Genomic DNA, 11811 nt, shown 5'->3' with positions numbered 1-11811 from the left:
TTTCGTCCATATGGGAAACAAGGCCTTTTTACAATTCAAGGCTTCTTCTTCTTCCTTGTTTCTCCTCTCCCTCTCCTCTGCTTCCCTTGGAACCTTCAAATTTTCATCTAACTCTTTGTCTATTTTCTTTCTTTTGAGAGCATCAGCTATGGTTTCTTCAATGTCATCATCGTTGTCATCTTTAATAACTTTGAGCTTGGCTTGAGAACCAGAACCTAAAGCTACATTATCCTTTAGTTGGGTTGTAACATGATGAGCATCCTATCCCCCTTATTTTGGAGCAACAAACTTCTCCAAAACACCCTTCATTTCATGTAACAATGCGAGGGCAGGAAGCAGTTTAGTTGTGAGAATGTTCCGAATGGTGAATGTTAGGATTGGATCATGAGCGCCAAGAATGTTGGTGAGCATATCCTTCACATTCCCTGCACAAGTTCTAAACACTGCTCTCTCTGTCTTCAATAAAGCAATTTACTTTTCAGCTTGAGCTAGTGGAACTTTCTAAACTTCTATTGTAGAGGCTTTGTGAGCAATTTCTTCTTTCAAAGCACTCTCTTTTGCAATATTAGCATGAAGTGAGTCCATCCGAGAGGAAACGGAACTGATAAGAGAGGTGTTCTATGCTTGAATGGAGGAACGAACAACTTCAAATTTGGAGTGTTCTTCCTGAAGAGACTTGGAAAGTGAATCCACTGAAGCTTGCACCTTGGTTGCATTTGTATTGGCATGCCCTTTAAGAGAATCCAAAAAGATCTGTGTAGTATTAACAATACCAGCAACATCAGCAGAGGCCTTTCGACAAGTAGAAGCGGATTCATTAACTTCCTTGGTGGATTTGTCAATGGAGTCGGTGTATTGCCCAATGGCAATCTCCACAAAAGCTTTCAGCACAACACCACTATAAGCCTTGTTATCCGCAAGAAATTTATCCAACTTCTCATTAGTACTCTCCAAGTGCTGGCTAGTGATTAGAGCCTCATCATCATCATCATCAGTGGGAAGCCTATAAGGACTGAAGTATGTAGATTCATACTCATCATTAGCACCACTGAGAGTGGCACCAGAATCAGTTAAATGTGTAGGTGAAAGAGGTTTATAAATCACGGGAGGTTCGGTTTCAGAAGGTGCCCCCGTATCAGATACGTTGACCCTTAATGTCGGTTCAAGAATAGTAGTGGTGTAGTGGTGGTGGATTGGGATATTATAGGAGGTGGTAAGGTAGTTGTAGAAATAGAAATGGAAGAAACTGGTGGTTGTGGTGGAAAAGAGGTTGTTGGTTGTGATGTGGTAATAACCGAAACTAAAACTTTCGGTTTCAGTGATTGAGGTGGTGTTGGATGTTTATGATGAGGAGATTTAGTTGTAGTGGGATATTGAGGAGGAGTATTACCTCTTGGTGATTCTGGATGAATTTCCTCTTCTTCATCATCGTCTTGATTTTCAGAGCTAGGAGGAGTTGGATTCTTTGATCTTTTTGCCATCTTTTTAAATTTCTTTGGCTTAGAAGAAGCCCCTTTCTTAGAATTTCACTTCTTTGACTTAGAAAGCTTAGATTGATCCTCCTCTGTTGTCTCCTTATTGAGTGTAACCATTTTTCCTCGGTTGTCGGGCTTGTCTACTACGTCAAGGGCAGCCTGTTGCTCCAGAGATAGGACTCTCGGTTCCTTTGAAGGAAGTTTACGATAATCCGCCATAACTTGACTTTTGGTTGTGACACAGCGATACATGGACTCCGGAATAGATCGATAGTGAGGGAATTTTGTTGGATCTAAAAGAATGATCTTCATGGTGTGAAACGTTGCAATGGACGCGATCAGGGCATCTTTCATCACCGGAATAGCCAAGGTGTCGATAGCCATTCTTGTGATAAGAGTCCAGAACCTTCCACAAGAAATTTCGGAATGCCGAGTAGAAACATTGAGGCTCTGCACCACTTGAGACTAGATAATGGACCCATAATCAAGATTTAGACCATTGTAAATACCATAGACAATGGTCAGAAAACCCTTGCTAGTACCATCAGATCCAGCACTCCGCTCTGCTAAACTCTTGATAAGAAGAGTAAATAATTCATTCCACTGAGACGATAAACACGAATTCTTGACATTTGTAATGGTGGTTATCACATCTGTATAACCCATCTCATAAAGCATCGAGAATAACTATTTAGTAGTGATGAAGTCAGGTGAGATGACGGAGGAATCCACAGCGAGATGCAATAACGAACAAAACCTTCCTTTGGAAATCGAAGCCCTTTTGGAATGGATTTGAAAGTAGATGCGTTCTTTGTTCTTGTCATATGTTGCAGTAGATTAAACTTGGGACAAGAGTTACATTGGAACAACTTTAACCTGGGTTAGGGCTAGAACCAACGGGGAATACTTCAAACATTCAACAACATGTGACATATATGAATCATACAAGAACGAATTGAGTTTGATGATCTTATTCTGATTTTGCTTAATAGAAAGAAATGCGGATGAAGCAGTCTGATCATGAGCAGATGAAGAAGTCGCCATTGTTGATCGAAGAAGGAAGATGAACAATATGAATTTGCCGTTTAAGTTGAGAGACTTTGTTGCTGGTAGAAGACAAATAATCGTCGAAACCCTTTATATACCATTTCCAGGAGAAAGAAAAATCATGACGCTAATGAAGTGATCACGAAAACGTTGCCTGAAAAAGCGCGGTGTGACAGGTTGGTTACTCCTAGGTATGCGTTAGCACACGTGCGTATAGAGACCGTTCAAATTCACGTGCCCAAAAGTTTATCCTTGATCAGCATTCGAAATTTCCCTTGTTTCACTAAAGGACAAATAAAACTTGAACATATCATCACCAGAATGTTGGAAAATTAAAAATTTTCGTGCAATAGAGCGACAAAAGATAAAGAAATAAAGCAAATGTATATGGGATGTGAGTGATGTCTTATTATCAGATAGAAAGCATGTGAATCCAGGCAAGAATCGCTTCCTTCAAAGTCAAGATGGTCTTGAAGTGCTTGTGTGGTTTCCCGAGAATATGATCAAGTGTTTGTAAAGAAACATTGAAATGCTTCTTTTTAAGTCATAGGCTTAAGGTGGCTTATCTTCAACTGAACATCAATTCTTAATGTAAGACCAACTGTAGCAAGAAGTAATTGTGAGACCGATGTGGTCTGTTGAACAAGTAGGTAGGATATATTTTATAATGACAAAAGAGTTTATATAAATCTAAAAAAAATGGAATTGTATGGGAAGAAAAATCTTGGTGTTAGACAAATTCATAAAAGATCTTACAAAAAAAAAGATTTCAGTAGGTAACCAGTAAGATCTTGAATATAATAATTCACCGTCAATTCATTATAGGTGTTGAATTTTGGGTTTCACTCAGCACGTGGTATACGTATCTAAGATCATAAACACAGAATAGATGTAACCATAAACCTTAGTGGTACTAACCGAGAGTCTCAAGGGTTACAGTGGTGAACCGAAAGTGGATGGAGAGTGGAAGGAGGTTGGTGAAAGAACCGAAAGTACCTTCTGCTATAAAGACATGACTAAGAAGAAAAACTCTTAACTCATATGAGAAGAGTAAGGTAGCTCTAGACTGAGTGGATAAGAACAACCTGATTGGGAAGAAACGGTAGGTATTGATCAAATCATTAAGGCCTTGCTCTAAGTCTTAGAGGATTTGGTCAACATACAGGAGCATGTTTCTAGGGACCCTTAACTAGTTCATAAAAGAATAATCATACCTGACCCAACTTTGAACTCTGTTGTACTGGTATACTTGGAACCTATCGAAAAGAATGAACAAACACACACACCACACAAACAAAACAAAAAAAAAATATATTTTTTGATTTTTGAAGTTTTCTGAAAAAAAAAAAAAAATTTTAGATTTTTGAAGTTTTCTGAAAAAAAATATATTTTAAGATTTTTGAAGTTTTTTGAAAAAAAAATATTTTTAGATTTTTGAAGTTTTCTGAAAATAATAATAATAATAATAATGATAATAATAATAATAATAATAATAATAATAATAATAATAATAATAATAATAATAATAATAATAATAATAATAAAAACAGAAAGAAAAAAATAAAGTAATAGAGATATACATAATATACAACCGAAACCTTAGTGTTATTGAATGAAGCGAAATAGATTAAGCGTTTGGTTCATTTCGATTCCTTAAAATTCCAGAACCGAAATAGAACGAGCGATCGGTTCATTTCGGTTCCCGAAAATTATGGAGCCGAAATAGACCGAGTGGTCGCTCCATTTTGCCTATCTAATTTTAGTGCAAGATTTGAGGATTCTGTACCGATTCTGCTTCCATCATTCCCAGACCTTGTAAAATGTTATTAAAACATGCTTCAGGTAAGGCTTTGGTGAATATGTCAGCCAGTTGATCAGAGGATCGAACAAAATGCACTTCCACGTTCCCGTCTTCTACATGATCCTTGATGAAATAATATCTAAGTGCAATATGCTTAGTTTTTGAATGTTGCACTGGATTGTGACAAATCCTAATTGCACTTTTTGAATCACAATAAAGAGGAATCTTCTTCATATTCGGCACGTAATCTCTCAGTTGACTTTGAATCAATATAACTTGAGAAGTACATGATGCTGCAGCTATGTATTCAGCTTCTACTATTGAAAGTGACACACAGGTTTGCTATCTGTACTGCCAGCTAACAAGTTTTCCATCAAGAAATTGGCATCCACCTGTAGTACTCTTTCAGTCTAGACCACATCCTCCAAGATCAGCATCAGAAAAAGCTTGAATAAAGAATCCTGATTTGGCATGATACCAGAGACCGAGAGATGAAGTTCGCTTTAGGTAACGGAAGATATTTTTCACAGCCACCATGTAAGGTTCTCTTGGATTGGCTTGAAACCTAGCACAATAAGAAACAGAAAACATAATGTCCGGTCTACTAGCTGTTAGATACATAAGGGACCCTATCATTTGATGATAAAGCGTTATGTCAACAGCAGGTTTTTCCAGAGATGTTGTTAACTTAGTGTCACATACCATAGGAACCTTCACTTTAAAGTCACCAGTCATGCCAAATTTGGTTAACAGGTTCTTTGTGTACGCCTCCTGGTTGATAAAGATAACTTTTGGTCCCTTTCTAATATTTAAACCAAGGAAAAAATTAATTGGACCCATTACACTCATTTCAAATTTAGTCTCCATCAACTTTCTGAATTCATCTGTTAAGCTAGGATTCGTAGAGCCGAAGATGATATCATCAACATAAATTTGAACTATCATTAGATGTTCGCCTTCTTTCTTTCGGAAGAAGGTAGGGTCAACCGAACCTTGCTTAAATTTTGACATTTTCAGAAAACGAGTTAAGGTTACATACCAGGCTCTCGTTGCTTGCTTTAAACCATAATCAACTTTATCCAGCACATACCAATGATCAGGAAATTTCTCGTTCACAAACCCGAGAGGTTGCTCAACATACACTGTTTCTTCTAGTTCTCCATTCAAGAAAGCACATTTGACATCGAATTGGAAAACTTCAAAGTTTTTATGGGCAGTATATGCTAGGAAGATTCTAACTGATTCCAACCTTGCTACCAGAGTAGAGGTTTCCTCATAATCTATCCCTTCCTCTTGGAAATATCCTTTTACCACCAACCGAGCCTTGTTGCGAATGACGTTCCCCTCTTTGTCGAATTTATTTCTGAAAACCCATTTCAATCCAACCACAAAAGCATCCTTTGGTGTGGGAATCAGCCTCCAAACTCGGTTACGTTCGAAATCATGGAGCTCATCTTGCATTGCTTGAACCCAATCAAAATGATCAAGTGCAGCATTAACTGTTTTCGGTTCGATTTTGGAGATGAAAGAATTAAACATATAGAATTCAACTTTAGAGAATAATGCAATTTGTTCTTTAGGCTGATCCTTGGTCCATTTCACTACCGGATGATAATTTGGATCATAAGCCGGATGCAATTCAACATTCGTTTCCTCTTCAAATTCTGATTGATCACTCTCGCCTTCGTTAGTTGCCTTCTCTTTCTCCCCCTCGACTGGCGAAGTGTAACCCATGGCAACATCAAAGTTTGCATCCTCTAAGGATGTTGGATTCTCCCCCTCAAGTGTACCTTTATGAGTTGGAGACAGTATAGAATTCTCCCCCTCGAAGGATAAATTGGTTGACTTTGGTGCTGACAAACTCTCTCCCTTGAACGTTGAGCCATTGATTAGAGAGTCAGTTGAGGATTCAGCTCCTGTAGGTTTAGGAATTTCACTTTCCATTTCCTTTGCATCATCATCGATGATCTTTTTCAGATTATCAATTTTATTATCTGCTACTTTCACCTCTGAGTGTGCCACTTTCTCAGGTTCATCAAATAACCGAATGTACTCCTCGAAAAAGTTGGATATTGAAACCAAGACTTGTCCTGATGTAGGAAATATATCCCCTAAGTCACTTTCGCTCCTTTGAACTTTCTTCATGTAATTGTCATCAAAGGCGATGTAATATGTTTCTTCAATCCGTTTGGATCATTTATTCAAAACTCTGTAGGATTTTGAAGAGAGTAAATAACCAAGAAATATTCCCTCATCTGCTTTAACGTCAAACTCGTTTCGATTCTCCTTGGAGTTAAGGATAAATATCTTGAATCGAACACATGGAAAAATTAACATTAGGCTTTCGATTATTTAAGATCTCATATGGAGTGATTGAGAATCTTTTGTTAAGAATGGACCGATTCTGAGTGTAGCATGCAGTTGCAACTGCATCAGCCCAGAAGTATAATGGAAGAGAAGCGAAACTGAGCATAGTTCTGGCTGCCTCATATAAAGAATGATTTCACCTTTCAACAATCCCATTCCGTTGTGGTGTATAAGGGGCTGAAAAGCTGTGAGTTATTCCCTTATCATCCAGAAAGTCCTCAAAGTCATTATTCTTGAATGCCAGCCCATTGTCGCTCCTGATGTTTGTCACCATCTTTTTCAGCTGAACTTCTACTAGCTTAATAAATGTCTTCATCTACAATGACAAGTATGTACTTACTACCACCGATGCTTTCGATAGTCGAAGGTCCACATAAGTCAATGTGTAATAGTTCAAGAGCTTCAACAATCTTTGTATTGATTCTAGTAGGATGGCTCTCTCTGATTTGTTTGCCCATTTCACACGCTGAAAATGGATGTTCCTTGTCAAACTTGAGAAGAGGGAGGCCTCGAACATGGTCACCAAGCACCAACTTATTAATGTCTTTGAAGTTCAGATGCGATAAACGTCGATGCCACAACCAGCTTTCATCCGTGTTTGCCTTTGATAGCAGACATATTGCTGGTTTTCCCCTTATGGGGTTGAGATTTAAAGGATACATATCTCCCTTGCGTTCAGACTTTAGCAGAACCTTTTTCGAATGCTTTTCAATGATTTCAGAACCCTCATCATCAAATGATACTTTCATACCTGTTCGTACAACTAATTGTAACATGCTGATGAGGTTATGCTGCAATCCTTCCACATACGCCACTTTTCGAATCGAGAAATCTCCATTTGATATCATACCGTATCCCTTGATTGTTCCATAGGAGTTATTTCCATACTTTACACACCCACCATCTTTTAGGGACCAAAACTCCCTCAGCTCTTCCTTCCTTCCTGTCATGTGACGTGAGAAGCCACTGTCTATATACCATTCATCATCGAACTGCTCGTCACAAAGCACCTGCAAATTCAAGCTGATTTAGGAACCCAAAGTTTCTTGGGTCCTGGAGAGTCTTTCACAGAAAAAGGAATTACAGAAGAAATATCAACCAAAAATGTTCTTTTTACTAAGGTGGTTTGATCTTTTCATTTAATGGTATACACCTTGATTTTGGTTTTTCTTGTTTAAAGATTGGTGTGCTAGTTGGTGTGTTATTAGTTGATTTAGGATTTTTCTTTTGAATCCTAGTGTTAGCTGTCTTCATCTTATTATCGAATTCAGAATCTGATGCTAGCTTTCCCTTCCCTTTGGTATCCTTCACAGAATTTATTTTGGGCTTTGAATTGGAAGAACCGAAACTAGTGTTGGGACCAAAACTAGAGTTTTGGTTCTGTGGCCGATGTGGGGACCGAAACTTGACTTTTGGTTCTGTGATCTGAAGTGGGGACTGAAACTTGACTTCTGGTTTGGTATGCTAGTTTGGGAACCGAGAGCTGATGTTGGGTTCGGACATTTGGAGTAGTAGGAATTTGGGCTGAAAGTTTCTTTTCCTTCCAGTTTTTCCTTTCCCTTGTCCGTTGACACTTTCTTAGTAGGTACGTAGTTGGGTTTTTGAGATTCCCAGTGACGTTTTCGCTCATTCAAGTTCTTTGCATATCTTTGATTTCTTAAGCGTTTCTGTTCTGCTTTTTATTTTTGGTTGTATTGGTTTGAACATTTGGTTCTGTCATCGGTTCCTCAGGGATTTCTTTAGTTCCACTTGTGCTTGGTTTGTCAAAACTTGAGGGTTTGTTGATAGGTTCAGCCACATATCTTCCTTTATCCCTCCATGAAGTTTGTTCAGACAAGCCTACGATTTCATCTGCATTGTCAATAGAGGCAGACCAGAAGTAATCCTCGCACCCTTCATCATTGTCTTTTTCTACCAGGACTCTTAATTCTGCCGTTTGTCTTGTAGTGACCCCTATAACTGCATAGACCTGATTCGGCACAGTCTGAACCTTTTGATAAACCATAGCTTTTTCCTTGTGTTTTTGTTGCTTGTCATTTGACATGCGAGCAAATTCAACCGAATTTTTTGAAATGAGGGGTTTCTCATTCTCGGTTTCGTTCTTCATAAACATAGAGCAATCAACAACATCTTCTACCGAGATTTCACTCATCTCACTTTGTTCATCAAATTCAGACGTATTCTGTAAGTTCATTTTATTTTCTGAAGTTAATTTGGCATTTGATAGGTCAAATGATTGAATAGTGTTTGACTTTATTTTCAACCTATCATTTTCATCTAAAATATCTTTTAGCATACATTTGTGTTCCTTAGAATCAATGAAGGTTTCTATTTTTTCCACTATAATTTTGTAAGACACGAATGTCTCTTTTGATGACACTTCTGATTCACATTCTGCGATGATCTCATCCTCCTTAAATTCAAGGAAGGGTAAAATCATCTTATGAATCTTCTCTCCTATCTCACATCTTAAATGTAATTGAGCAATATTAGTGTATAAACGCTTAGCAATTAAACAAAAAACATTCCTTTGTTTTAAAAACTTCAAATTGTCTCTTTTCAAATAAATACTTTCATCCCTAGCCCTAATTAACTCTTCCTCCTTCAACTCACTCCACATCCTTCTATCCTCATTCTTTGAAGACACCATGCTGAGTTGGTCAATTAGGTTAGAATTCGCTAAGCGAGTTTGCATGAGACTACCACTTAAGTTAGAAAATCTAAATTTTAATTCATTTAATTCTTCTTCATAGTCTGTTAATGGAACTTTAAGTGATTCAAGGATGGATTTTACCTTTTTGATCAACCGATCGCAGTCGTTGATCTTCTTACTGGCAGGTTTCACCGCAAAACACTTATTCTTAGTTAGGTTCGGTTCCTCGTCTACACTTTCATTTGATAATCCAATGGTAATAATTAAGCACTTTCCATCCGAACCTAATTCCTTTGCCACATAAGCCTTTCCATGAGTGGGTTTTCTCAATTCTTCATATTCGAAGTCGGTTGACCAAACTTCAACGCCACCGAACTCATCTTCATCTACATTCTCCTGCACAATCAAGGCATTCATAGAATTGTTAGTTGCCTTCTTTTTCTTGATTTCTTCCAGCTTGCGCATATAATATGCCTCGTCAACTTCACCATCTCTTTTCTTAGCCATTTTTCTTAGCATGCAATCTTTGGCGAAATGGTTCTTGCCGTGACAGTAATTGCAATCGAACCTAGAGTCTCCTGCAAGCTTGCTCTCCTTCTTGTCTTTATCCTTTTGAGAATAAATTTCCGCTTCATCCTTCACCTTCTCTGACCTATAACTTCCTTGCCAGTTTCGGTTTTTGTTGACAAGAAATTTTCTTCGCGCAAACTTCTTTGGATTAGTGACCATCATAGCGTACTCTTCACTTGTGAGATCACATTCTGACTTGTCAGGCTCTTCTTCTTCTTCTGCAATGCTTTTTCCTTTTGATATAAGGGTCAACTATCCCATACCAGAAACTACCTTTGCTTCTTTGGTTACAACATTCTCATAGGACTTAAGCATTCCCACAAGTTTCGCTAGTGAGTAAGACTTAAACTGTTCGTGGGCTTTCACGGTTGAAACTACGGCCATCCATTCCGGTCTCAATCCATTCATAAAGGTTACCTTCTACTCGATCAACTTTCTTTCAATTCCATGTTTGATCATCTTACTTAGGAGATGATTGAACCAATCGAAAGTTTGTATGAGTTTCTCCTCCGATTTCTGGTTCAAAAGCTCCAAATTCTAACAGCAGCAAGGTTTGAATGGAGTGTTCTAGATCTTCATCAGTCGAATAAATTTCCTTCAACCTATCCCAGATTTCTTTGGCAGTCGTGCATGAACTGACCAACCGAAAAGTATCAGATTGTAAGGCAAATCTGATCATTCTCATATCCTTCACATTACACAGCAACTTGTCTTTCTCATCCTGTGGCATCTTATTTTCATCCGCCACCAGCTTGTTGTATTCCTTTTGAGTCTTAACAGTTGTCTTTGTTCCTGAGTGAACAAACGGCCCAAGTGTGATAGCCTCCCAGATGAGATAGCCATTATCTTCCGATCCAACCACGTAGTCTTCAAAGTGATGTGCCTAAACTTCATAGTCTTGAGTGTAAAGAATGGGTATTCTGGTTGTAGATCCAATGTTGTTTGAGATGTTGATGGGATTTGATTATGAATCTTCGTGAGACATGGTGAGCTCCTAGAATCAAACCTGTAAACTTGAGATTAGGGTTTTATCTAAAACAAAGTTGTCGTTAATATGAAGAAGACGACTTCTATTTATACGATAAAAGCATAAACCCTAAAAGAATTCTGAATATAGAAGGAATGTGTATTGATTACACAGTCTCCTGCTCTGATACCAATTGTTAGAACTTAGTTCAATCAGGATCGTTAGATTCTATGCATGCAAACAATTAAGAATGTAAATATAAACATGAATATGGCTTTGAATATGTCGTATGATTAATGCTTCAACGCCTCAGAAGAGCTCAACTAAGAACTTCGACTGTAGAGGCGTGTAGGGTTACAGAGAACAAACGTAATAAAAGTCGTAAAACTATAATGCATACATGCATGCATATTTATATTATAACCCTACTAGATAATCACGAATGGATAGGCCCAATCCGGATACAAAACAAAAAGCCCGTGACGTGACACAATTAATCTCTACATTTACCTTGATTTGAACAAACTGAAAAGTTAATTATCCAGATTTGAACAAACTGAAAAGTTAATTACCTTATTAAGTCCATTTCCCTAATTAATTAATAAAGTTAGTCAAAATGACCATTTATGTGCTATGTTTTGTCGAAACTCGAAAGGGATCATTCACGTAAAAAAATCATAAGGACTCTTTTGGGGACAATTTTAATACCATAAGGACCATTTGTGGAATTTTATCAAAATATGGTATAATCATCAAAAATTTATATTTGATAAATAAAATGTCGTTTATATTTAGTAGAAATAATTAAATATTACATAAATTAAAAATATTTAAATCTAAATATAATTAAGGGGAAAATGAAATATAATTAAAAAATATAGGGGTCAAATATATACTAAACATGAAAATATATTGACCAATAATCAATAGA

Source organism: Lactuca saligna, chromosome 4 (genome assembly GCF_052625555.1).
Source record: "Lactuca saligna cultivar CGN05327 chromosome 4, ASM5262555v1, whole genome shotgun sequence".
Taxonomy (NCBI): Eukaryota; Viridiplantae; Streptophyta; class Magnoliopsida; order Asterales; family Asteraceae; genus Lactuca; species Lactuca saligna.
This window is presented reverse-complemented; position numbering follows the sequence as displayed.